Source organism: Uloborus diversus, chromosome 9 (assembly GCF_026930045.1).
Source record: "Uloborus diversus isolate 005 chromosome 9, Udiv.v.3.1, whole genome shotgun sequence".
Classification (NCBI taxonomy): Eukaryota; Metazoa; Arthropoda; class Arachnida; order Araneae; family Uloboridae; genus Uloborus; species Uloborus diversus.
In genome coordinates this window covers 21795702-21820459 of record NC_072739.1, presented here as the reverse complement: position 1 = coordinate 21820459, position 24758 = coordinate 21795702, and the positions used below count along the sequence as shown (strand labels likewise).

Here is a 24758-nt window from a genome sequence, read left to right as displayed (position 1 = left end):
TTAGTAAGATTACCAATAATACGAAAAACTCAAGGTTTTTTTCAATGCAGACACTATTGAACGATGTGCTTCTTTCAGTATTTATGAAAAGTAGATTCCTCGCTGTTGACAGACACCTCAATTTGACGAGGAACCTTTATTTCAAACGCTTGCAAATGTTGTCGATTTAGTCGCATCATATGAAGTGCTAGTAACTAAATAAATATATTTTTACTAATTTTTATCGTAGTTACCAACATTTTATCTGCAGAATAAAATAATTTTCTGTTTATGTGAAACAATACTATGTGCTTTCAACAAGCGTCTATCTCCCCACACTCTCCATCCTCTGCATATTTTCGCACAGAAATTTTTAAAACCGTTTTATTTTTAACTTTCTATAAATTTTAAAAATTCAATACGTATTTCAGAATTTAACTACACGTGTAATTTCAGTTTTAGATATGTGTATTGAAAAAGAGCACTAGTTGTTGCAATATTTTAGTTGATATTTACCTACTCCTCCACAAAGACGAAACTGACTGCAAATTTTCTTTTTTTTTCTTTTTCTTTTTTTTTCTTGTTGATTTATGCGAAGTTTTCTTCAAAAATTTTAATTCGCTTTGGAATAATTTTTGCAACTTTCGTGTAGAAAAGAGCAACTTTAAAAGTGAAATTTAAATTTATAACGCTTTGGAACTTTAAAATGTTCATGAAACCCGAAACGCCTATGTAAACTCCTGTGCATCAAAATATTTCCAGACTGAGCACAGGGGCGAGCCAATGGGATATCCCTGTGTCCTGTGACTTCCCAAAAAATTCTTCCTTAATGATTCGGAAAATCAGAGACATCATTACAATGTTACAATTTTTAAATGCACGAATGTCCCTTTCATTCGATGCACGTATGTGTGCATACCCGTATTTAACCATACGGCAAAATTTGGAGTTCCATCCAGTGAACGGAGGGTTTGCACACTTCGAGGCGTCTCTGGCCAAATATGGCGAAGATTTGCCATAAAGCGTAACCGTCAACTAATGATTCGCCAATGTAACACAGACTAACATCGCCTTTAAAACATATAAATTGCAAGGACGCCCCGAAGTTAAATTTTTGGAAGGACGGAAACTCTCAATTTGCCGAATGGATCTTCAAATTTTGCTGAATGATAATTTTGCCGAATCGTCAGTCAAAACTTGCTAAATGAGACATTTTTGGGAGGTCACAATGACCTCCCGCGACCTTCCATCGGGGCGCCCCTGATAAATTGGCTGTTAATCTGTTGGAATACCAAAATTAATTTTCAAAATAAATTTCACAAAATCACCCCATTTCCACCACGACTTAACAAACAATGGAAGAATAGCTTTGTAAATAAATTCCGAAGCGGCATCGTTCGCATTCGATTGCACCCGAACCTTTGTTCTCTCCTCCATTCCTCGGTGCAAGACCAATCGAAAACCAGCGCTCGGATATCCAGGAAATAGAGGGCCCGGAGAGCGTTATTTACCTGAATACTAAGCGACTGAATTAGTCTGAGAGCACAGAAAATGCAGCGGAGCGCTTAATTTATTGGAGAATTTGAATGCCCGACAGGAATTAAAAAATCACAATCCGAGCCGACTGCGCTCAGCTTAACTGGGCTGTCAAAGTTCAGCCTCAGAGGGCGGTGGTGGATTTCGGCAAATCAGCGATGGGGAGCGGGCGCTGACGCCCGAGTCCCGAGCTCTGCACGTGAATTCAATGCTGGAAATCAAAAGACCCGTCAAGGAGAAAATCAGCATTCCTTGGCAATACTATTAGGGGATTATTCTTGAAGAAAAATATAAATGAGAAGGAAGTTTAGTCAGGAATATACAACGAGTTATGAGTTTCTTGCACACAATCGAAACTTTTTACATATAAATATAGTATGAGGGTTCTTTTTTTCTTTTCTTAAAGGGAAGCAGAACAAATTATGAGAATAACCATCTCTTGACAACGTTAGATTTATACATTCAGTGCTGCAGATGGGGGGTGGATGAACGCGAGGGGACACCCTCTCTCAAATACTTGGTTTAGTACTGTGAAAATGTGATACAGTGAAACCTGTGTAAGTTGACCACTTGCGGTGCTCAACTTAAACAGGTTTTCAACTTACAGAGGTTGATTAAAATGATAAAGGCTAATTCCGTGCCTGAAGAAAGCAGTCAACTTAGGTGGTCAACTTCACAGGTTTTACTGTATAACTTGGTTTCAAATCGCCTTTTCTTATGGCAAATCCCCCTGAACTCTAAGGTGAGGTCCCAAATTGTTTTTCAACTACAGCATAGTATTCATTGATGAACTTCAAATTGCTGGGTATATTTACCAGTATACTCAATTTTAGTACCACGAAAGGAAAGGAGTGAGTAGAGATTGGAGAAGACATTCAGTTCTTTAAAGTTAGTAATAGTAATAAGAAAAGACAGCACACCTTTAAACGATGTACGAGAGAAATTCTTTTACTCCGCGGCGTGAGAAAAAACTAATAGAAGCAAAAGCGCAGCCAGATTTTACTCCGGGGGATTGACGATTATGGAAAAACGATTCCAAGTACAATTGAACGTCCTAATATTTTACCAACCCTCAGGCGGTCAAACGAATAATGGAATTTCGATGAGGTTTAAAAATCACAAGTGCCATAAGGCAATAAGATTAGAAAAGTCGCTTCTATAACAGCAGATTCACAACGGTTGATGACTTATTTATTTGTCAAATGCCAGTAACATTGGCTGATAGCAGATCATCAAACTTCATCTCTGCCAAAGGCCTTGAAATTTACAGGAATAAAAATTCAGTGCTTCACATTCGTCCAAGGTGATCCGTCGGCACTGGCTGCCCAAAGTCACACAAAATACATGAAGATTCAACAAATCCAAAATGATGTAAATGACGTGTTGTCACTCATGTCCTGACAATGGTTAATGATGTATGCGTGTATCAGAAGTCTGTTAATAGCAGATGGGAAACGCTAACTTGTATTAGTCGTTCTGGAGACAGAATAGTGAGTAACAAACTAACTACCACCGATTACGTGAAGTTATATATTATTTACAGACGGTACACAATATTGTAAGCCAACAGTAGTTTTTATCTTATCAAGACAGGATGTCTAAAAGAAAAAGAAAAAAAATCCAGTACATCAGTCGTTCCGCTATCTGACATCACTCTAGAAACGATCAAAGCGTTCATCCGTGTGTTCAAAGAGGGACACAAAGAAAATTTATCCCCAGCCATGGAAACAAGCCATTGAAGGGTCCCTTGCATTTGGCTAAGCTTTTTGTTTATGAGGTTAAAAACATTATCGGACTTTGGGGGAAGGGGGGCACAGGGAAGACCGTGCTTCTCCCAAGGGGACGAAATTCATTTAACTATATACATTGACTATTTTTTAATTTACTTCTTCACAACAACAAACATTTTTAAACTACTTAAAACCAGTGGCGGCTCGTGTCTTGAGAAAGTGACGGGGCCAGATCATAGGTGCACCCCCCACCCCCAATTTTTGAAAAAAAAAATTTTTTTTTTGATATTTAAATTTTTTAAAATTATTATTTGTGTTAAATAAATAAAATTAAATTTATTTTAAACACAGGACAAACTATAAAATACTTAAACTATTAAGTAAATTACGAAAGATATTAATCTCATGTTTATGTCCATGATTGCCGGCAGTTGATGCACTTTCAGCCCCTGACTTTCAGAAATAAAATTTAATTAATCATATAGGGAAAAGCTGAAAAGCCCATCACAAAAATTATGAATCTCACGTTTATATCTAGTACGCTTTCCGGAGTGTAGTTTGCTTCCCTCTAAGCACCGGTAAAGAGCAAAAAAAAAAAAAAGAAATAAAAAGTTGCAAATTATTGTCTGAAAAAAGTGAGGGAGCCCGGGCTCCCTCTGGCCCCTCCCACGAGCCGCCACTGTTAAACAAACACAGAAAAAGTTATTTCTGAAAAAATTACTTTGGTTTACTACAGGAGTAAGCAGTTACAGGAGTATTGCAGTCGGTGGTTAGTGTGAAAGAGTACATAAAACTCACGAGTTTCTAATTCGCATTTCCGCTATTTCGTCGTTAATTCTAAATTGATAGAAAAAAAAGTGAGATTATTCTGCTTTTATACCCTCTAGTTTTAACCATTCTGACAATATTTCTAAGTAATATCGTACATTACTAGACCATTTCGGTGAAATTATGTAAAATTTAGTAGTCACGACCACATTAGAAGTAATTTAGTCCAATAACATTTCTGTACTTTGAAGTAGATTTATTGGCTTTAAAGGAGCTTTCAAAATGTTTTAAAGAAACCTCAGAAGATTTTTAATTTTTAATTGCATAGGAAGGGAGGACTTTTTAATTTTCGGTGCCCCTCCCAAAAACTATTTCGGTATCTATACCTCTGGTCACAAAAACTGTAATAAGTACCATTGATATATAGGAAAAAAAATTGGTTCTAAATATGCACGAATTCAGATTGGACACATTGGCCAAACTTAGAGCAATTAAAATGCACATAAAAGGTTTTTTTTATCGACCCAACACCCACTAGGTATTTCACTTTTCCTGAAAAGATATTCAAGATCTCGCTTTACCTATTCATTTTCTCATACATGAATAACGCAATCATACAATATTTCGCCAGAGAATGTAAAAGTTAACAGAACTGTTGTTCTTTAAGATCTTATCCCTGATATGTAGTCATTAAGGGACTCCAATCCTGAGGAATTCGATACCACTATGAAATCGAAAGACTAATTAAAGGAAAAAAAACGTAATGACATTTATTGAATCGCCCAAATATGTAGAACTTAATTAAAACGAGAAATCTACTTGAAGAGCACTTGAAAGAAGGTCAAAATACCTAATTTAGTGGAAGATCCAACTGGAAATCGATAGTCGAGAAAGGCAAAACTTTGCGTAGCCGTCATAAAATAAGAATACACTTACCCTTTCAAAGAGTTTTCAATTGGCGTCTGCTATCTTCTCCAGAACACCAAAACCCAACCGAAGTTGTAGTATGAAACAAATTACTCACCTCTTAAATTTCTCAATTTGTACCGAGAGCTAAAACTTGTACTCAGGGCATCAGGACTTTATTGATGACTAGATTCGGAGCCCAGTTTGTTAACGGGGGTGGGGGGGGGGGGGGCTCCAATTATTTTTTTACTCATTTAAAACCTTATTTACCTGTATTTCTAAATATTTATTGTGTTAGTTTAACCTCGAATCAGCTTTTCAACTAGTATTAAATTTTAAAATATATATTTTATTTTGTAATTTTAAATTTGTTATTGTGAGTTATTTGCTGCGATGGTAGTTAAAAGACGAGATGGGAGTAGCGAAATTATATCAGGCCTAAGACAGCCAAGGTTAGCGAATTGGGAACTGGTAGTACTGCTAATTTGGTGGCTGGAAAAAATGCCAATGCCCAAAATGAGAATAAATTTCATTTCAGAATTATCGATCCGTACCAGCGCAGATCATTTCTAGAAAACCAAAATCCATCTTTGATTTCAGTGGTAATGGGATAACTGTTGCAACATAAAGCTCGTTACATTATCAAAATATTAACTGTCCAGTCATTATGTGAGATTAGGAATCTCACATTTTTACAGAAATCTCAATTTTCGCCACCACATTATATTGGGAGATAATCCGCACCCGATAAACCTCAGGCCACTTTAAAGGGGAGCTGACATTTTGGTTCCAAATTTGTTTGATTGAAAACAATAGTATGTGTACAAAAACCACGTTGCAGAAAACTGGTTGCTAAGCTAGAAATGTATGTTACTTTTTTTAATTATTCTATAGTCTTAATGGAGGAGATATACTTAATTCATAGAAAAACTAAGTAAGATCCATTACAGGAAACAACAGCTGATAAACTGTTATTTAAATTGAAAAAAAAAATGTGCCTTCTAGATTTACCTTACCTAGAGTTACGTAAAGGGACGTTTTATTCAACTTAATTATTTTAGGACATTGCAACCAGCAGCCATAATTACGTATTTCTAAATTCCTGAAACAAGACTGGATCCAAAGCTGTCTTGGAACTAAAATACTAAAGCCCTATATCGTTGCTGAAGTAGCGACTCGTCTGCCATATTGGGGCTAAATGCTGCTTTCTTCCTATGTCTCAGCGGCGTACGCAGACAAATCAGTTCGGGGGGGGGGGGGCTGAGCTCGAAAGTCTTTGAGCTGGGGGGAGGGATACTTATGAACTGTAGCTAAGAAAAGTTCATGTATCGCTTTTCTGATATCAATACGAATGTAAGATTTCAAAAATACATCATAAAAAAAAACTTGTTCTTTATTATAATTTTTATAATTAATTTTGAAAATTTCGGGGGGGGGGGGCTGTAGCCCTATCAGTCCACCCCCTGGGTACGCCACTGCTATGTCTGCTATTATGAAGTAGCGTGCTTTGCTTCTTCATTGTGGATTAATATGAAGATTTAATAAGAAACCATAATCAAGAAGCAAAACATGGTTCTTCACCTTAACAGACATAGGAAGAAAGCATCGTTTATCCCCGAGATGGCGGACGTTTTGCTACTTTATTCTACGATTCAGGGCTTTAACTGAAACCGCTGTCCAAGCAAGCCATAGTATGATAACAAAACAAACTCACTTTTTCAGCAATCTCAATTTGCAACAGGATACCTACCACGTCTTGAAAACCAAAACCCATCATGGGTTATAGTGCTATTTCAATAGCTGGAAGTTAAGACAGACCTCGGTACTCTCAAATTCTAACTGTCAATCTAAGCCATAATAAGAGAAAAAACTTACCTCTTCACAGAGTTCCCAATTTGTGCCAGAGATATATATTTTACAGTAATTTATTTGAAATTTTTCAACATATGGTAAGTAAAATTTTCATTGGGTCAATGCGAATATTTGTACGGTAGAATATGTATTTTTAAAACATATTTGTATTTGAACACAATCCCCCAAAACGAAGATATAAAAAAATCGTAAGAAAAGTCCCTCCTTTGAAATTGAACTATATTTCTATAGTAACATCTCGACTTGATTCCTTCATTTTATTTGTTTTCCAATTTTTTAGTCTCTTCTAACAACCTTCCATGAGATATTTTTTATTATAGAGTTTATTATGGATTACGGAATAAAAATAGTAAGAAGTTGATATCGACGTAAGCTTTTGCCACACAATTGGAAGATCTGAATTATGACGACATGTAGCAGCATTAATCAACTAACAAGACCTTCGGTTGTGAGTGTAATTTTACTGCAGAGCAAAGTAATTTTAATTTTCTGGGTAAATTCAAAAGAAAAAAAAAACCTTCACAACCAAAATATATTTTTTAAATTAGAAGAGTGATAAAGGATATTCATTAAAAAGAAGTGCCATTTTAATGAAGTCTTTGGCATTAAATTTGTGGCTAAGTTTACAATTTCTATAATTGTATTTAATGTTTCAGCTTCAGAAGAATTAAAGACTTCTGATAATTTCATTAAATTCCCTTTCCTACCTTAAAATTTTAAGTTACACAACTCTATATTGTACAAAATGAATGATATTATCGCATAAGTAAATCGTTTCATTTTACCTACTCAGTTGAAGGGCGCCTATATAGGGGGGCAAGGGGGGCTCGAGCCCCTCCTTTGAAATTAGAATTTTCTTGCTTTTGGTTCTTTTTTCTTTGCAAAAACGTAAAAACATTTACTCTCCAGCCATTAATGAATAAGTTATTAAAAATGAAATATTTTAATGACTTGAACCTGTCCTGAAATCGATTTCCATGGATAAAATACCCTCCTAACCCATGGGGAAAATATCCGAGCACCCCCCTTACAATTATGCATGTGGGCGCCCTTGACTCAGTTCCTGTATATTCCATTTCCCCAAACATTCTGAATATTCCAGATAATTTAGCTCTAAATTTAAAACAAGAAACATTTTTGGAAAACTCCGACTGTTTTTATTTGCTCTGTGATGGAAAACCTAGACCAAGGCCAAACAAGGTCTTGTCGGCTTTTGCGAATGTCAGAGGCTGACTCGGGAATATAAATGCCTCCAGAAGTTTTCCCCCCTCCTAACAAAATATCCGCAATTCCTCGCAGCACAAGCACTCCAAGATAAATTATTCCTAGAGGGCCCAACTGTGGAATAAATGTTTACAGGCTTTCCCTTCTCCGAAGAACAAGGCTCTCGATATGGAAAAAGGGAAACCCCAGGGAGGTAAGAAAACTGGTTTTAAATCAACACCCCATGCAGCAATGGGGTCTGAAAGCAAAGGCCTGCCAGGAGAGCCACCCTGCGAAGTTAGCGCTCAAGTTTTATCGACTATTTCCAACTCTAGAAGCAAAATAACAAAAATACAGAAAAAAATCGCATATCCTACTTGGTTTTCCATCAGTTTGCGCTCGCCACCCGGCGCGGGTCTTTTTCGGAAAAGCATGCACCTTTTTTTATTATTATTATTATTTTCACTCTTTTCTGTGCACTTCAACTCCACTCGGCGTTTTCTCCCCTGCCAAACCGAACAGCTGGCGAAGAGCGGCAGATTGCGTTACCAATACGGCCCGACAAAAGGGTACGTTCCCAGAATCCCAGCAGAAAAGCCAAGAGAAGAAGGGGAGATGGAAAAGAATCGCAGACGATGTACTAATACAACCCCTATATATACCCCACACGGAGACAGACGACTCAGACATGTCAAATTTCCATGTTTTTTTGTCCATCGACAACTTTCGAATGTGGAGCTGAAGAGAATATTGGGAAACGCCACATAAGGGAAAGTTTGAAATGCGATAAAATGGTCAAAATTTATATCAAAGAGGTCTTTATTAAGAAAATAGGCATTTGAATAATGAAAATATGAAAGAAAATCAGACACAAATTCATTAAGTATTTCAAGAATCAAACAGCAGTATTCCTGTGGAAAGCATGATAAACGAGTACTTCAGAGAAGAAACAAATAAATATGGTTTTGAAAATAAAATCGGTTTTAGTGTGGTTCTAATGATCAAACAGATGCTTTTTTTTTAATTAAAATTGCGTGAAATACGTAAAGTGCAGTCGCGAGCCGTACAGGATTCTTTCAAGGCCCGTCCGGTATGACACAACACACATGTTCCCCCCTCCCTCAAAAAAAGTAGACATAAGTAATTAATTCCATACTATTCCAACATACCTCTCTTTTAATTCACACAAAAATAATCAATGAAAACTTGTTAAGTGATGTTATAGAGAATTTTCTTTATACTTAATTAGGAGATTTTCTCCCTTAAAATTTGATGAAATTTTTTTCAACTTCTTACCGATTCTGGTCGGGGTTTTCGTTTAAAAAAAGACACATGAAAAACTTTGAACTGCCATCTTACATTCCCTTCCCCCTCCCCCAATCAAATTTTGTCGTGGTACATGCCAAACCGCGATAAAATTTAATTGCCGAAATTCCTCTTTCCGAAATACATAAAATAAAGCTACTTGTAAGTACATTTATACTATATCATATCACTATCTAATACATTTGTGTAAGGGTGAGTATTTATTCTTATTTATTTTGTAAATTTTTCAGTATTTTTAAACGAATATTTTGATACATTTTATAGCACTATCTTTTTACTATGAGAAAAATATCTCAAGCGATCAATTAAAATCAATACAGAGAGAACAGAACAATGGGGTTGTTTCCTTCAGTCAAAAGTAGTACTTTTAGTCACTGAAATTGATAGACAGTTATTTTTTAATTAATTTTTGAAAATGTCCTATTTTTCAAACGAGGCGTGGTCTAGATGACGTCAGAAATAATGATTTTTGGCAGATCTTTGTACCGCGTTTCCACGTTATGATAATCAAGAAGCAAATTAAAATTGCGCTCTACGCTTGCTATCAACCATATCGTTGCCAATACACGTGAGTAAAGATGCGAATTAAATATTTTGCTCTGTGAATGGCAACACAGAATGGTATTTCATCATTTGTGATGTCATCGGCAAGAAATGTAAACAATGAAAAATCACCGATTTAAGTATTTTTTTTTAAATATTAAACTTAAACAAATTATTTTAAAAATGGTTAGATCCTATGTTTTTAAGCATGTTCTTTCAGAAAAAATACTTTTAAAATATTGGAAACTACCCAATATTTCACACAACCTAAAATGTAAAAAAAGTTTCAAAAAATGATACACGGCTCTGTAAAAAATCTGTTTTCAACCATTATTTGCCTCTACGTATTTTTGAACACCAATAATAATTCTAAGCATGTCATTAAAATAGCAAACGCGTAAAAATGAAATTCCCGGGAACCCTCTACAAAATAGACCCCTCTGCAATTTTCCGATGGACCGAATCACCTGCCGCCCCTCCCCTGTGGTCGGCGCCTTTATGTGGCATACCTGGCTCTATTCTAATTCTGGAGCAGTGTGCTGCTAATTTATCACTCATTCTATCAATATCACCCCTCCCTCCCCCCTCCACCTTATTCGGTATTCATGATATGCCTCACTAGTTAATAACGCTATTTAAACATGATAATGATTTTCTCGAAGTTGAGCCACTAGTTAAAGATCCGCTTTCTCAGTTCTAATACAGCTATGAAAGTAGGACGAAAGGAAAACACGAAATTACAGTAGAACACCGATTATTCGGACTCTAATGAAACGAACTATCTAATTATCCGATAATACCCCGACTGCTTTCAAAATCAAAACCCCAATGCAAGAAGAGAAAGTAGGGGGAGGGGGGGGATCAACGTAAAGACCAACAAAATTTTAACACACACAACAGTTTTAAACATTATGTATCAATTGATAAATTTGATTAAATAAACGCATTTACTTCATCTTTCAACCGCCTCATTATATTCAGAAGCATGGACGGTTTTTTTTTTCTTTCTTCTTTTGTCGAAGCATCCGAATTTTAGCTTATCCGAATTTGGATGGGTCAAGAGCGAATTCAGCATTGGTTTTGGAAGGGAGGGGCTTATTTTCGAAAAGAGGCCGAGAGTCAAATCTTAATAATCCTGCACAGATAGGGGATCAATAGCGAATTTTTTCAAAATATGTGCCCCCAAAAAAGTTTTAGGCTATATTTGGTCGCTGAACATCCGCATTTGTGACAAGGTTCGGATACTCAGCAATGTACTGAAAATTTATTTCTGACAAAAGTTCAATTGACACCCCCTGATCTTACCATTATTTCCAGAACGACTCACTATTCCTATTTTCTGAAACATATGCCGCAGTGTGAGCATATTTGCTACACGCAACATCCAAGTTTTTGTTAAAACGTCGATAGTTTTTTGCAAAAACTATCGACTTTTCTACCATTTGATGCTTTAGTAAGTTTAAGTAAGTAACAGCGATGTTTCAATCAGAAATAAAAGAAAACTAACAATTATATATTTTTTGCAATCACAGTATCCTTTAGCATTACAGTCTCAGGATGTGATAAACGACCTGTAGCTTATAAAAATTATATACTCATGAAAAAAATAGCAAATGATCTAAATTACAGTGTACAAACAATCAGTGTTTGTAACATCGATCTCATTGGAAAGAGTTAAACAGTTATCTCAAAAAGTAGATTTCATAGCAGAAAACTTCTTTTTTAGCAAAATATAAATAGATAATATTAAAATTCAAAACAATCAGTACAGAAATGATTTGCAGTCTGTATGTGGTTCCAAGTTAAAGAAAGGCCAAACAGCTTAGGGTTTGTGGGGTGGGGACTCCCAAAAAGAAAAGGTACGTAGTTTAAAACCAATTAGCATTACTTATACAATAATAATAAATAAATGGTTCAGGAAACGGCATCCCCCAAAGTACAGCAAACAACTAGATATACATTTCATTGTTGATTTAAACCAGCTTGATTTAAATCAAGTGATTGTTTTAACAAAATCATTAATTAATACTAGTTGATTTTATTTTTATAAATTAATTTTAAGTTTTAAGAATGTGTTGCTATAAATTTAACTACACCCTGTCATACAATCTTAACTTCAACAGGCAAAACTACATAGATCCCTCTTTTTGGGTGTAACAGACTTTCACTCTTGAAAAATTGCTTTTACACCAAAATTACAGTTCAGAACAAAAAAAAAAAAAAAAAAATAATGTGCAGTTTTTCTTATGCACCAATACTAATTTGTCAAGAAAAGTAATCGTTCAACGTATTATTTTGCACTACAACGCACATGATAAAACCTTATCTTTAAGCAAAGCATAAAACAAAAACACATCTTTTCAAAGCATTATAATTATAACGTAATTATGAATCTTAAAACTTTTTTGAATAGTTGAAGAACTTATTCAAATTTTAAAAATAAGCTGAATGAATTCATCTATTGTATGAAATATATTATGTTAATAAATGTAAAGTAATTAATGTCTACAAATTTTTGAAGATTTTTTAAAAAATATAAAAAAAATCTTATTTAAAAAACCTTTTAATATAAATTTATAAAAAATCCGATTTAAATTAAAAAATCCGACTTTTTTTATTTAAAAAAAAATCAAAAAAATCACGAACCCTGTTTTCAATTGAATTTGATGATTCAGGGCCGGATCTTCGATTTTCCCGAGCCGATCAGGGGAAAATCTTCAAACTGCCACCCTTACCAACATTCCTTTTACGACGAAAAAAAAAACACACACACAGAAATATGTTGAATCCCCACCCCCCCCCCCCCCCCCCCCCCCCCCCCACTTTTTAGCTCTTTCAACAAACATAAAAACAAACTGCAGAAGCATATGCATTGACAAGTCAATAAAGAACAAGATAGCCGATGTAACATTTCACTCAGAAATTGAAAAAAAAAATGCTTCTGGATTATGATATAAAAAAAAAATTATTTGAGTAAATGTTTTCCGAGTTATCTTTTGGTTTCCGAGAGTCTAATTCTTCCCTTTCTGTTGGGATGACTCCCCTGAAAAAGTTATAAGTTCTTTCTTAATATGGGAAATAAGGATCGGTTTGATCTGGTTTCATTAGTATATCTCCAACTCAGAAGATGTTATGTATCCAAAATGGATAAATGTAATGCAACAGGCCCCAAAACCTGCATTTTGCTCCTTGCCAGGGCATTTTTATCAGAATGAATAAACAAATATACAAGGAACTGATTTTTTGACCCTCTAAATTTCCAACTAAAGATTAACAATATGATTTGTTAGGTCCTACCCCTGACATTTTTGATTGAATTTTGAAAAACATCAAATAGATTTCATAGAAACATAGTTTGGGAAATACAATGGGTGCTCAAATCATTAAGAACACTACTCAAATTCTTGTATTTGAGTAGTAGTGATTTGTATACATCAAATTCTTGTTGAGACTTACTTTTTGAAGAAATAAACCACAAACCTTTTTTTTTCCCCCTGCATCGCTGCTAGTATCCTTATCAATGTTTTTAAAAGTGGAAACACTACCAGTTCGCGTCATTTTATAAATATGTGAGGTTATTCCTGTTTTAATCCCCAATGTGTAAAGACAGCTGTTGTGAGGTTATATTAAGCATTCTAGAAATATTTCTATAAAAGTTTTGGTGTCTGCTATAGTCAATACGAAAATAATACTTATTAACAGGGTTCGTAGTTTTTTTTTATTTATTTATTTATTTTTATTTTTATTTATTTTTTTTTTGTTAAATCAAAAAACTCGGATTTTTTAAATTAAAATCGGATTTTTTTTAATTAAAATCGGATTTTTTTAAATTTAAATCAGATTTTTTTCTTTAAATGTTCAAAAATTAACTTTACATTTATCATTGTATATTTCACACAATAGATGAATTCATTCAGCTTGCATTTAAAATTAAGATAAGTTCTTTAACTATACTTTTTTTTAAAAAAAAGATCTATAAATACTTACAACGCTAAGATACGGTGTGATTTTGTTTTATGCTTTGCTTAAAGGTAAAGTTTTTATCATCATGAACGTTTTTAAAAATAATATGTTGAACAATTACTTTTCTTAACTATATTAGTCATGGTGTATAAGAAAAACGGCAAATTTTTTATTTTGTTCTAAACTGTGTTTGGAGTAAAAGCAATATTCCAAGAGTGAAAACCTGTTACACACACAGCAAAAGGGATCTATGTAGTTTTGCCAATTGAATTGAAGATAGTGTAATGCAGTGTTGTAGTTAAATTTAGAGCAATACATTCTAAAAATGCAAAATTAATTTATGAAAATAAATTCAACTGATTTTAATTAATGATTTTGTTTAAAAAAAACCACTTGATTCAAATCAATTGGGTTCGTTAAATCAATCCGAATTCGTTAAATTAACGAACCCTGCTTATTCATCAAGTTTTTTTTTTTTATAGCAATTTGTGTTTGAAGTTCATTATTAGATTTTTATTATAACATGATATTGTTAAAACAGATACTTTAAGAATGGGCACTGCCCCAAAAGCAGAATACTTTGTGAGGCTCAGCTAGGTAAAATCATTTGACCAAAACTGTTCTGCAAGTAGTCCAAGTATTGAAGTGACCTTTTCCACAAATCATGATCCTAAAATCAACGCCGTTTCATAAAAGAATGTGAAAGGAAAATTTTATTTGTTCAGTACTCAGTCTTATTTCAGAAAAGAGCATGAAATCAAACTTTCAGGCACATTCTTGACTGAAATGCAAAATCCTGTCCAATGTCACCATTCTTGGCAACTAAAGATGCTGCCATTTCCCCTACAAACATCAAAGCGTTTTGAGTGCTTTGACACCAGTTCCAAGTATCTCATCACATTAGAAGTGGTGTTTTCCTTCAAAATAAAAGCACATGGCCAATAGTATGAGTAAGCTACACAAAGATGTGGAACGGAAAAATTTTGGCTCATAAAGCCGATGATTTACAGATTGGTCTTCCAGGCAGGAATGAGAGTGGTCAGAGAGCAAAAAGGAGAAATCTAAAAATGCATCCCAAAGAAACGAGGAAAGGGCAATAGCTAAAACTGTACCAAAAGTTTCCAGAAAGGAGGATACCCAAAAAAGTGCCCAATTCACCAATTTTAAAGGTTCAACAAAAACTTTCCCACGCCAATTAGATTCAAGTATTTGGGAAGAACTTGAGATTGTACATTAAGCTTGATCTTAAAACATAGTATTCTAGCATTCTTCAAACTTCAGTTATGAAAAACATCAGGACTTTGAATGTTGTACACATAGAAAAAATGGATTAATTTAAAAGGTGCAGTAATCAAGTAATTTAGCATATGTTTAAGAAAATAATTCACATTCAACCAGTAACAAAACTCATCACAATAAAAATATTCAAAATTCAATGATTTTTTTTTTTTTTTTTCAGAATTAGACTGTTGCTCAAAACTTGACATTTGATTTCTGTGAAAATTATATACTTGTGGAATCATTACAACTTTTAACCAAAAGAGACGAATTAAATATATCACTGAAGTTACAAAATTAGTAAATAATGAAAGATATAAAATCCCAAAAACTTGAGCTGGTTGTTAAATCTATAAACCAATTGGGATTTTCTAAAAATATTTTATACATACGTAGAAAGAGTAAAGATGCAAAATTGCTTAAAAATCCAAACCTGGGTGTCAAACCAAGTTTTTTTTTTTTTTCTTTTCTTTTGGTTAATTTTACATGGCATAAATGAGCAATTAAAATAATGTCAGAAAAGAAATAAATTGCTAAAATAATAAATAAAATAATTCGAGTTACAGTAGCATATAATAAAACACCTCAAAACTTTCTACATAATTAAAATACTTTCAGGATGCAAAGGAATTGAAATCTCCACTATAGCATGCAATTTTCGGCGAGGCACGAATTTCAATGTTAGCATGTTTCCAAAATCTGCGTTTATGGCAGAAATTGTGGTGGATGAAGATCGATTGGGAAAAATGAGGTAAAGGAGAACCAAAAAGGCAAAAAATTCTTTACAGATTTATAAGAAATATAGGATCACTCTGAAGCCTGAAAAAGTAAAACAAGGCGGAAAACCTTACAAAACAAGCATAAAAAGCTGGAATTTTGGCAAAAGCTGAAAAAATTTACTTCTTGTAGTGTGCTTAAGGGCATAAAGCAGGTGCAGGCAGTCAAAGCTGGTTTTCTGCAGAAATCGGTAGAATTTCTGCAAATATCTTAATTTTGCAAATTCAGCAGATTTTTTTTGGAGTTCAAAGTAAGTAATCTAACGTTCTTGGAAATGACACATCAAATTTCAATTTTGAGCGATCTTTCCGTCAAATAAGCGCAATTTGCGAAAATTTTAGATTTTCTTCTAATTTGCAGAAACTGCAGGTTTTTTTGAGGAAATTCTACAGAAAACCATAGAATTTCCGCAGAAAATTTGCCTGAGTCTTGTCTTACAGTTGTACAGAATTGTTCTGCAGTTTAAGGCATCTGTTCTACGACAAACGCAAATTTTGTAGAATTGTTTTGGGGGGCACAACTTCAAACATGTCCTCTAGAAAATGTAGGGAAATACAAGCATTGCTACTCCCCTCCACACAGTGTTCCAATCCTTTTTCTGATGGTATACTCCCAGTAATCCAATATGCACAATAATGTGTATGTGATCATATCTTTACTAATAATAAAGCTGAAAGTCTCTCTGTCTGTCTGGATATCCGGATCTCTGTGATGTGCATGGCACCTAGACCGTTCGGCCGATTTTAATGAAATTTGGCACAAAGTTAGTTTGTAGCATGGGTCAAGATCAGTGGTACCTAACCTACGGTCGACGGGTCACATCCGGCCCACAAAGCAAATCAATTTGTCCCGCAGTTTTTTCAATGTTACAAATCAAAAAGCACGATTAATGATAGTAAAACAAACTTGGAACCAATTATTCAGAAATTAAATTCTGAAAAATAGGCATTTAATAAAAGAAGCATAGCCGCGTTGACAACAATGGTCTTGTTTCCTTCAGTCAAAAGTACTACTTTTAGTCACTGAAATTGATAGAATAAGCAAAAAAAATAACATGGAGTGAGAAAAAACTTTCATTTTCCCAACGCTCAATTCTAAATTTAGCCAAATTATTTAAAAAATGGTCCAATGCTATGTTTTGAAGCATACTCTTTCTGAAAAAAAATACGGCTCTCCTCTGATATGCCCCCCTCTTGGCGAGATTTTAATTTTTCGCTCGATACGAAAATCGCCAATAAGGCGATAACTTGGCAACCCTGGTTTTGCAACTTGAACGCTGGAAAGTAGTTTCTCGAAGTCTGTCTTTTTGCACGTGTCTCTGTGGTAGGAGGTAGGTGCTCATATGTTCCGCTCTTAGGGAGATTTTAAGTTGAATACTCTAAAATAAAGTTTCAATTCAAACTTTATTTTAGAGTATTCTTTTTCTTGTTGTTTTTTAATGTTAATTTAGTTGAATTTTCTATTTTAATTATGAGTTCGGTTTGTGATGTTGTCCAAATGTATCAATTGAAATTTTTGAATGAAAAATTGTGAATACAAAAATGAGGATATGTTTGTAAAGTTTTTGGAAATAATTCGCGAAATTAATTGGGTGGAGTACAAAATACAAGTAAAATAAGGTTGTTTTTTTTGGAATTTTTTTTGTCAAAACAAACATAATTTAAATAATTTTGTAAAGTAATGATAATAAACGAGCTGATGTGTGCATCACATGACTTCCTTTTACACCAATTTAATGCTATTTCCCTATTATTGCAATTTTAATGGGATTCTCTCTCTAACTCTTTAAATATCACTAGCAATGGCCACATTGAAAGCAGATTTAAAAAAAAAAAAAAAAAAAATCGCCAAATTTTTCGCCAAGTTGGCGACAAAACTTGGCAACCAAAAGACTGGCGATATATCGCCAAGTGACCGCCAAATTATAACACCACTTGAGTTTGCATCGAAATTAACAATGATTTCCCCCCAAAAAGGTGCAAAAGACCCCTTTAGAAACACCCGAATGCAACCAAAATAGGAGGTGCACAACTAGACCCCACTACGAGTCTATGTACCAAATTTCAACTTTCTAGGACATACCATTTTTGAGTTATGCGAGATACATACGCACATACACACATACGCACATACATACAGACGTCACGAGAAAAGTCGTTGTAATTACCTCGGTGATGGTCAAAATGGATATTTCGCGTGTCTATACATTCTTAGGCACTTTTCCGCATGTGGTCGAATCGAAAAAAGAACTCAACATTCATTTGGGGGTGAGCAAAATGGAAATTAAGGGCGATTTTTGAGTGAAAATTTTTTCGCGAATACAATACTTCCTTTTTTGTAAAAGGAAGTAAAAATGGGATAATTTCCCTAAGAGCGGAACATATGTGCACTGCCTCACGTGAGGAAGTAAAAGAAAAGTAAAAAAGGTAAGTGAGCATATTTTGAATTATTGTGTTTTTAGTGTGTTTCTGGTAGTTTGTATTTTGGTCTGGTTGGCATTTTTGTAGCACAAAAATGGTGTTAATTTCACATAAAATCTGTGACTTTATTGTATACTGAACGGAGGAGATCTGTGACTTATATCCGACTGTGATGTATATTAAAAGTCGGAGGGATAACGGACCGAGGTCCTGGCGAGCCCGAGGTCTCATAGTACTTTCGTAATGAGACAGAGGCAGGGCCGGCGAGCCGAGGTCTCATTACGAAAGTACTATGAGACCGAGGGCTCGTATCCCGGAGAAACAACGGAAAAAAATTAATGCATTAATTTCATTAAATAATTAATGACATAATTTGAATTTTTCCTGTTGGCGCTAAAAAAGCATCGCTAAGAACGATGTATGACATATGACGTCATACATAGTTTTCTTGGCGACGCTTTTTTGGCGCCAACAGGAAAAAGTCGCCAAGAGGGGGTATATCAGATTTGTTCCAAAAATACTTTTAAAATTTGGGAAACTACCCCATGATGGCTTTTAATTTTTTTTCTTTTTTGTTTTTTCCCATATTATTTGAAATTTTTAAATATTTTGAAATTTTATACGTTTACTGGCCAGTGGCGTAGACGGAGAGGGGGGGCACCGGGCCCCTTCCGAAATATTTATTATCGATTCAGTAATTCTTATTCTTGTGAAAATTACTAGTAGTATTTTTCCCTTCTCATTTCAAAAACAGCATTTATTTATTTTCTATTTATTTCACTTTTTTATTTATTAATTTGGTCGTTAATGCTCATTATATTAATTTGGTTCGGGAAGATCCATCGATACCTGGTTTCATGGTCAGGTTACTGTCATTTGGGAGAAGAAACTTGGACACAGATGACTACATAGATACATAGGTGCATTACGCTCAGTTTCTAATTATATAAGATTAATTGATAAATATTAAATTTAAAACACGGTAGACTAGGAGGGGAAAAGAGGAGTCAGAAAAGTGTTCCCAGAAGACCTAGAGCAAGCAATTCACTATTATGGACTTTTTCAAAAAATAATGTACGGCAAAAAGGTACAGAAACGGATTTCATAACTCAAGTTGTAAGTTACTTTTTATAATTGTCATATATATGTACTTGTAATATACATACTAATTGTTAAACTATTTTATTCTTTAACTTAGCTCAAAAACTTTTTGCCAATATAACTTTAATTATTTCCTTTATATAGCTATTGATTCATTATTATTATGTTTTAAGACAAATATTGTCAATTTAGAAAGGTAAAGAAAATTTCCCCACTTAATCAAATAAAATTTCTTGAACCCGACGATATTCGGTTAAGTGAGGCCGACTGTATATTATTACAGGATAAACATAAAGGCATTCTTTTGGCATTATGTGACACAGTTCTGAAAACTTCGCCTCTCAAAATTTGCCCTAACAGAACCTTAAAGTTTGTACAAGATTTTTTTTTTTCTTTTTTTTAACTCGTCCTCTTGTGGACAACTTAAAATTCAAACTTTTTCCACTATAGAAAATAACCTAATACCAATGATTTTCAAAAAACATGAACAATAATAACAATTTTATTACAAGATTGTTTTTGATTTCTTGGTTTGGAAGATACCAATCCCCCTTTCCTATAATGTCATCAAAAGTTGCAGAAAATTTCGATTTTTTTAATTGGTTTTAAAAATTTCTCCAGGGTATAATCCCTTCCTCTCACCAATCTCTCTTTGCCTGACACCATCAAAGATCAACTGAAAGACCGCTTTTAGGACTTCAATTCTGAAAAAAATTACCAGGGGAGCTCCCCCTGGAAATTTTAGTTAATGCTTGCAAACTATTAATTAGCATAATCTAACAGTCTATATATTAATAACATATTAGTAATATGAAAAAATGACTATGTAAGCATCTGGGTCCCTCCCGAAACAGAATTTTGGCTACACCACTGGTACTGGCTTACAAGAATCACTTTAATATGAGCATTCTTGGGCAGAAAAAGGTTGAGCACATCTGCTCTACAGGGTTCGTACTCAATTTCAGAAACAAAGTGAAGGAGTTTTGAAGGAGTAAAATGAGATTTTGAAGGAGTACTAATGGGTTGTCATTAAATGATGTCGCACTTTTTTGCAACATATTTGACCAATTTCCCCTTTGTTACAAAGTGTTACACATCACCTTACTAAGGACTCCTCTTGTAAACCACCCAGGTCATATTCTTATAAACATATTGTTACAATAACTGTGATGTCACTTTTTTCACAATTTCATGAACCCGTCTCCCCCTTTAAGGCATGATATCACTTAATACATATACCTACTTATAAATTTTTAAATATTTAAATAATAATTAGATAATCTGAATTGTGCCGCTGAGAGTGTGAAGGAGGGAAAAAGAAATATCATAAAAGTTGAAAAAATAGCCAAGCACGATTTAAGCATGTTTTACTTCACTTATGAAATGTCTTAGTCATCTAATAATATTTTCACCTTCAACTTTTATAATTTCCCTCATTAATTTGTAAATTACATCTTTATGAAAAAAAATAAACATACGAAATTACTACATTAAAATCGCCCTTATACAATGTCCCTAGCGACAAAGTTGTCAACCGAAGTATTTAAAGTTAGTCATAGAGGAATATTATGCAGTCTTGAACTAAAAAAGAAGGAGTTTTGAAGAAGTTACAACCAAAATGAAGGAGTTTGAAGGGCCCTTTAAAAAAATTTCCTAAATGAAGGAGCATTGGAGGAGTTTTGGAGCAGCGTAGGAACCCTGGCTCAAGATAATCCATTGTGTAATGTTAACAACCTATGTTTCACACATGGACTCGAAACCAGAGAAAACTTTTTTCAGTTACCTCTTTTTTTCTGGTGCTACATGGCACTCCCTGCCATAGGCATGTGCAGGGCTTCAGAAAAGGGGGTACCACTGTACCACGAGGTTGAAATTACGTTTGGAAAGGCTCCCATACTTGCTTGCTTAAGGAAAATTTTTAAATATTGTGAGTAAAAAAACAATTTTAACCTAAAAATGTAAAATTTTAGCCGATTTCTTATATTAATTTTCATTTCTATGTGCTAATGGGGGTACCACGGTATCCCTGTTCACCCCCCCTTGTGCATGCCTATGCTCTCTTCTCTTCCCTTATCAAATTCAATGGCTGACTAATAAGTTCAGCATAATACATATTGGGCGTAACATCCGTAACATGATACGTTTAAGAATTAACAGAGATTCTATGGCTATCTGCAGCATTAATAAAAAAAATCTGCAGTACACAAGTTTAAGATTTTTCAACAAAATGAACACAACATCCTGATTAAAAGGAAAGGGAACTTCACTTTGAAAATGATGAATGATGAACAATAACACCATATGGGGGAAGGGGTTCATCCTTAAATTTATATCAAGGGCCCTTATTGTATTTACTCCAAATGATGTACAATTTGAAACAAAAACCTAATATAATAAATACACCAATAAATTTATAATGAAATATTAAATGCCAAAATGAACAAATATTAAAAATATTATGGAAATTTCTCTTTAAGTAGGAATAGGGGTTTACTTGAAAATAGTGGATGGAGGTAGATTTACATAGACAACTCAATACCACCATAAGGGGGTAACCTTAAATTTGTACTGCAGAACTACTCTCTGTAACCATTCTTATACAATTTGAAACAAAACTAATAAATATCTTATAAATACACCAAAAAAATTTATAACGAATATTAAATACTAAAAATTAATTAATATTAAAAATAATATGGAGATTTTCATGCATTTACAAACACACATGGCAAAGAATGTTAAACAGCTCTTCAGTAGATGCTCAATACAAAAATAACAAAGACACTTTAATTTTCTTTTTTTTTAATAAAGTGCATCGATGATTTGAAATACACTATTAAAGTTTTAGTTTTAAAATATTCAAAATCGCATAGAGTAATAAATTTCATGTCGTGACTTTTTCAGATTGACAAGTTGGGAAGGTTCCACAACATCGTTCTCACAAAATAAAAACAATTATTATTTCAATCTACTAAAACATTATTTTCCATCAAATAATAAGAAATTACCCATCTATAAGAAAACTAATATTAATTTGAAAACGATCGTTCCAATCGAACAAAAAAAAAAGACATATGTTCAAGGTAAAAAATATTTTCAGGAAAAGCATCAAATAGCAAATTAGAATCTAAAAGTTCACTTTTCATAAAACATTTCGTTAATATTTGCAATAATTTAATCAAGAACCGTCTGGTTAAAATTGAAAACAAAATGTAATCACATCAAGTTCGATGCAATCAATGAACAACGTCCGCATTCTCACAATATTTCCTACTATCCAGCCAATTGATTATTTTACTCAGAATCGTTCCAAATAAGAACTGCAAAATTATAACTACTTATTATTTTTAAATTAAATAAGATAAGTTCACATAAGAAACATATGATATTCGATCGCAGAAATTACAGCAGGAAACGATAAAGAAAAACAACGTCAAATCACTTACCTTTAAAACTAATACAGGACAAGCTATTTACATCTACCAAGCAAATACACAGAAAATATTCAAACTTCTAGCAGACATAATCTTGGAAATCAACGGTATTTTCGGAGATGGAAACAAGTATTCTCATATCGTCCACGTCCATGGATTAATCTCAAAAAACAATACTAAATATTTACTTCCGAAACACATTAGCATACAATTATAAACTTAAGACCAATCTGCGTTGTTTTCAAGCACTTTCAGGATATTGATGTGAATAAATAATCAGAGTTTTTTAACAGGTTTACATTCAAACAAAATTATAGACAACCACCACAAGTTATATACAAATATAATATATTATCACACAAAATATTGGGACGACAGAAAGAACACAGCTGCTCACGCATCGCCTCCCATTGCATTTGGCAACGAGAAAGCGTGACCTATTGCAACAAAAGCACTTTGTGTCCGCACATAAAGCGATACTTACGCGGTTAAAACGAAGGTAGAAATCGTTTCAAATTTCACCAAAAGATGTCGCGTCTAGCGCCATCAACATCATGAGTTTTTTTATTGAACGTGAACAGTTTTTTTTATCCATAGCAGGGGCGGATTCAGGGGAGGGTCAAAGGGTCAGTTAAACCCCCTGTGGCATGAATTGTATTATGATTGTTACTAGACTTCAATTTTCAGATCCGAAAAAATAGCACATGAAATCAATGTTAACCTTTTTTTGGCTGGTTCTATCTGCAAGGTATTTTTTCTCATCATGTCATATTTCAAAGGATTGACTGAGTTCGGATACTGGGCTATTGCTCTTTTGAGACTTTTGTTATAATTTTTAAAAGAAAAATAGATTCAACGTTTACGACAACGTGTCCAGCTTGTTTACCTAAAGAAATATGACTTACTGAAAATTTAAGGCAACTTGCGACAAGATCCATGTCACAAGTTGTAGAAAATTTAGGGAAGGGAGGGGTGGGGGCAATTTGAAATGATAAGAAATTTGATCTCATTTGGGGGGGGGAGGGCTCCGTAGCATATGAGGAGGTCTGCCATCCTCCTTGCCCCTCCCCCTTAACTGATACTTTTTTATGTTGCAAAGTATAACCCCGGGTAGCACAAACCATCGGATTTACGTTGGAGAAAGGTTGAAAATGCATCGCAATGGTTGGAAATATGTTTCGGTTAGATATTGGTTTTTTTCATACGCTCATCCGATCATTCGAAGCATCGGAGGATGGTTTAAAACCAACCTATATCCGACTAAACGCATTCCCAACTTATTTCTAACCTTCAAAACCTGTTTCACATTTACGCCCATTTATTGCAAGCTCGTTGCTGATTTGCACGTTCGGCGAAGCGTGCGTAATGCGTTCCATAAGCCCCCCTCCCCCCTCTGCAGTTTTGTTAAGACCCCAGGACTTGAAAGGGGTGAGGGAGGGGTTCATTTTTCCAACTATTTTTCTTTCTTTCAATAAATTTAAAACTAAGATAAAACATTGTCTTTTTTTTTTTTGTGTGTGTGTGTGTGTGATTATTAAATGCATTCTACATTTCTTTGTTTTCCAAGCACGACAAATCATTGTGGCTGTGCAGGCCCAGATTTTTTCGTTTTAAACTACTTGAATTTTTTCTACAAATTCGTTTTGGCAGGGGTTTGGGGTTTTTAGGGGGAGGTTGTTTCTAGGGGTATTTTCTCTTTTTCGGGGGGGGGGGGGGGTCTCCGATGAATCAAAATTCTTAAAATTTTTGCGCATATTCAAACTTATATTTTTTTGGTAGATGCTGTAACTAGTTTTCTGGAGAATTTTGTGAATGCTTTGAATTCGTTTCAGAATTTCGTGTTGTTCTTTGTTTAGCTTCGGTAATTTTAAACGCATAATATTTAAAAATAGTTTCCTCATCATACAAATTACATGTGCAAT

General features: G+C 34.1%; 1 protein-coding gene across 1 annotated transcript in view; it reads right to left on the bottom strand.

Annotated features, from left to right (window-relative positions):
- LOC129230032 (homeodomain-interacting protein kinase 2-like) overlaps positions 1-23229 on the bottom strand; it is a 166797-nt gene extending 143568 nt beyond the window's left edge. Inside the window, 1 exon segment of the mRNA XM_054864415.1 lies at positions 22849-23229. The gene's annotated coding sequence lies outside the window, so the exon portion shown is untranslated.
- Between the last annotated feature and the right edge of the window lie 1529 nt (positions 23230-24758).